The sequence below is a fragment of the Phoxinus phoxinus genome (genome assembly GCF_949152265.1).
Source record: "Phoxinus phoxinus genome assembly, chromosome: 8".
Classification (NCBI taxonomy): domain Eukaryota; kingdom Metazoa; phylum Chordata; class Actinopteri; order Cypriniformes; family Leuciscidae; genus Phoxinus; species Phoxinus phoxinus.
In genome coordinates, this window is record NC_136883.1 from 36994681 (window position 1) to 36999680 (window position 5000).

Consider the following 5000-nt stretch of genomic DNA (forward strand, 5'->3'; position numbering starts at 1 on the left):
GTGGATGGATGGATGGATGGATGAGTGGATGGATGGGTGTGTGGATGGATGAATGGATGGATGAGTGGATGGATGGGTGGGCGGATGGATGGATGGATGGATGGATGAGTGGATGGATGGGTGTGTGGATGGATGGATGGATGAGTGGATGGATGGATGGATGAGTGGATGGATGGGTGGGCGGATGGATGGATGGATGGATGAGTGGATGGATGGGTGTGTGGATGGATGGGTGGGTGGATGGGTGGGCGGATGGATGGATGGATGGATGGATGAGTGGATGGATGGGTGTGTGGATGGATGGATGGATGGATGGATGAGTGGATGGATGGGTGTGTGGATGGATGGGTGTGTGGATGGATGGGTGGGTGGATGGATGGATGGATGAGTGGATGGATGGGTGTGTGGATGGATGGATGGATGGATGGATGAGTGGATGGATGGGTGTGTGGATGGATGGATGGATGGATGGATGGATGGATGGATGGATGGATGGATGGATGGATGGATGGATGGATGGATGGATGATGGATAGAAGGACAGATGGATGGAGGGATGGATGGATGGATGGATGGATGGATGGATGGATGGATGAGTGGATGGATGGGATGGATGGATGGATGGAGGGATGGATGGATGGATGGATGAGTGGATGGATGGGTGTGTGGATGGATGGATGGATGGATGATGGATAGAAGGACAGATGGATGGAGGGATGGATGGACGGATGGATATGAGATTCTAAGTGCAGTTTTCCAGGTCACCATGATGTCATGGCGTTGCTATGCAGTTGCTAGGGTGTTCTGAGCAGTTAATAATGTTGCTAGGGCATTCTGGATATATGCTTAGTGGATCAATGTTAAACTGAATTGTCAAAGATGTGACTTCACTGATTATTGAGCAGTTTCTGGAGTCGTCCCTTCAGCGGGACCGGCTGCGAGTCCTTGACCCGTGTAATACAGCATCTTCTGCATTCTGCTGATGGAGGCGATCTCTGAAACCAGTCCGGTATAGATCGAGCCACAGGCGGACTGCAGGACTCATGCAGCGACACAACAACACTTCAGCCGCCGGTGTCACAGTTCATTAACTGAAGCTGACAGATACAACTATTGTTTGTGCCTCTTCTTTCACTTCTGTACTTGCTAGTGCATCAAACAAAGCGGCCATCTTGAAGTGTCCCGGGTATGCTGTTAAATACATTCCTGATTTTAATGTTGATGTTTACCTTCATCCAAGGTCAAAAAACACTGGTGTGATTGCTCTGCTCTGCTGTGATTGGTCAGAAAGCAAACGCTCATTATCATATCTGAATCTCAGCTCTTGATCACAGTGATACGAACAGTAACGATGGCGTGGGTTTTACCGTCTCAATCTCAGAAAACAGCGTCTTCTCGACATGAACAACACGAACCCAACTCTTCCAGTCTCAGATACACTACAGTGTTTGAGGGCGGAGCTAAGAGACGCGGCTCAGCCAATCAACACCACAGGCTGGCATTATGCTAATTAGTTACACACTTATGTAGGAAGTGAGACTGGAATTACTCAGAATCACGTCTTTCTTTTAAGAGACAAAAACTACATTTATCTGCACTTTGATCTTTACAACTTTCCAGACCTTTTACATTCATAAACAACTTTATTACACACTACATGAAAGAGAATATCTGAAAAAGTATTAAACCTCAGCGTGTAAATTCTCACACAACACAAAAAACACTTTTTCCTCAGTATCGTACTCATAGATATACATAATAAAGGCTAGATGTCTCGTCCGCGCAGCTGCCCAATGGAGTTCGATGTCCGCATCTGGCGGCCATCTTGCCACAGTCAGCTCGCGCACTCGTAACATTATGTTTTAATGCTGCATGTACTTTTGAAATAACCATAACTTGCTCAATTTTCTACTGATTTTCAAACGGGTTGGTTTGTTATAAACGTCAGAGATGTAGTTATGACACTGCATACTTATGAATAATTAATATTATATATGTCAACATGTTCAAGCATCCAGAATTATAGCCACGTTAATAACGTTTGTAAGAAACCAAAGTGTTTGTAAATCCGTCAAGATTTCAGCGAGATGAGAGTATTTGTGTTCGTCAGATCACTCGCCTTACATCAGGAACCACAGAGCCCGCCAGAAAGCTTGCCTGTGACAAGATGGCCGCCGGTGATGCCGTTAGAGACTCCGCCGTAAGACATCTAGCCTTTATTATGTATCTCTATGATCGTACTAGCCAGCAAACAAATTAACAAATCACATTTCTAATCTTGTTTTGCTGATAATGTGCATGCCTTCTATTCTCACATAAACCGGCAGTGTAAAAGTAATGAGCACTAAAGGCACAGGCTTGTTTTGCACTCATGTTTAAAGTGTCTCAATTATGCAACAGCAACTCAAAAGCTTCAACTAAACTCTGGTCTGTTGTCAGGGTCCTGAGCGCCACTGAACTGAGCAGGAGATTTAAGAGAGAGAGAGAGAATAATAGACGAGCACTTTGGTTTTGGGGAGCGGCGCTGACCCAGATACTGTCTCTCCTCTGGGACTGATGTTAACAACATCCACTCGACCATCCACCCCGACACCAGCCGTCCTGCTCCGGTCAGACACACACGTCTCAAGCCAAACCACAACGACATCAAGATTCATCTTTATAATCTTAAAGGAGAACTCCGGTCAATTTTAACATTGAGCTCAATTTTTAGTAAATTTGGAGTGCTGTCAATACAGAGAACAACGACAAAAATCGGTGTTGCCTACACTGTGTTATCCTATTTTTAAAATTTACACCCTATTGACTTGAATGGGGCAAGTTTTAAACTTAACCAGTTCTTAGTCTTATCATCCTTGATGTGTCATCAAGTGCCCAGCCATGTTGAGTGATTCCTTCAGAGTGAACACGAGTGAATCTGACTGCAGTAGATGTGAAAGATATGAATAAAAATGATGTTATATCAGCCAGCGCAAATACCTGTATTTAGTTCCTGTTTTCGGTGGAAGTCCAAAGTAGTCGATTGTCGAGTTCACGCGCATAGGTTTACTTACTATGATCACGCGCGTGAACTCGACAATCGACTACTTTGGACTTCCACCGAAAACAGGAACTAAATACAGGTATTTGCGCTGGCTGATATAACATCATTTTTATTCATATTTTTCACATCTACTGCAGTCAGATTCACTCGTGTTCACTCTGAAGGAATCACTCAACATGGCTGGGCACTTTTAATGACACATCAAATATGTTAAGAGGATAAAAGCAGGTTTAAAACTTGCCCCATTCAAGTCAATAGGGTGCAAATTTAAAAAATAGGATAACACAGTGTAGGCAACACCGATTTTTGTCGTTGTTCTCTGTATTGACAGCACTCCAAATTTACTAAAAATTGAGCTCAATGTTAAAATTGACCGGAGTTCTCCTTTAAGATCAACATGAAATCAAGACTGACATTTTGTTTCATATCCATTGTGAACGATTCATAAAATTAGTAATGCACTGAAATTTCACCAGCCGAAATTTTGGTTTAGGCCAAAAAAGTTTTGAAATGTGAAAAGACAAAAGATACAAAAACAAAAAAAATAATTATGTATATATATATATATATATATAAATAAATAAGAAAGATTATCTAATATATATATATAGGTTAAATTTTATATATATATATATATATATATATATATATATATATATATATATATATATATATATATATATATATATTATATTATATATATATATATATATATAAAATTAAAATCAGGTTAAAAATATAATGTATTATATATATATATAAATACATTATTTTTTTAACCTGATGTCTTCATTATTTAATGTGTTTGAATAAATCTAAGCATTTCAACAACAATTATATATATATATATAAAAAATGTTATGAAAACTCCTTTATTTTCAATTTAAATGTCTATATACAACTTTTATTTGAGTGTTGATTATTAAATAAGTTTGATTAATTTAATAAACTCTTCAAAAATGCCTCCTCATTTTCCGTTTTCACATTAAATATCCTTTTTCACTTAGAAATATAATTTATTTATAAATAAACATATAATTTCCTATAATGTGGAAACAGCCTCACAGGGACATTAAACCAGTTTAATAATTACTCATTTAATTCTGCATCTTTTCCCCATTACAACTTCAAATACTTTTCCGCTTCAACAAACTGGAACACAGTGCTGATGCAATTCATTATTAAAAATTTAAATGCCACACTATTGCAAACAAAAAGAGGAATTAAACTGATCCATCATGTTTTATGGAGGAAAGAAACATGAACACAAGCCTGACAAACTTGAGCTCTTTATGAACATCTAAACTTATAATTAATAGATCTGAAGTGTCTGAGCTTGACGAGAGATTTCATTTGAATAGACATACTTTCTTAAAATTACAACATGAGCATATTCATTTTTTATAAGAGCAGAACAGAACTAAACCCAATTCTTGTGTGAAATTCCCAGGGTTATTATAGTTAACTAAAACTAAAACCATAAAAAAAATGTACTTGAAAAAAAAACCTGAAATAAAATATAAAGAATTTATTTTATTTAAACTAGTTGCCATTACTTAAAATACAAACTTAAAATACAGTAACTAAAACTGAAATATAATTATTTAACAACAACAACAACAACAAAACTACATAAACATTAAAAAAAATACTTGAAATAAAATAAATGTTGAGATAAAGTATTTAAAAAAAAACTTAATTTGTTTTGCCAAATTTTCAGTTAGTTTAACTTAAATTAACTAAAACTGAAATAGAGTTATTTAACAAACAAAAACTACATAAACATACTTAAAAATACTTATATTTTTATAATACTTTTGGACTAATAAAATAAATGTAGAAAAAGTATTTAAAAAAAAAACATTTTATTTTGCCATAGCAAATTTTCTATTTTTTATTTAGTTTAACTTAAAATAATTAAAACTGAAATCAAATTAATAATAAAAAACGTATATAAA

At 36.7% G+C, this 5000-nt stretch overlaps 1 protein-coding gene across 5 annotated transcripts in view; it reads right to left on the reverse strand.

Moving 5' to 3' along the window:
* Window positions 1-5000, reverse strand: part of chst8 (carbohydrate (N-acetylgalactosamine 4-0) sulfotransferase 8) — a 196648-nt gene that overhangs the window by 164576 nt on the left and 27072 nt on the right. The window lies entirely within an intron of this gene.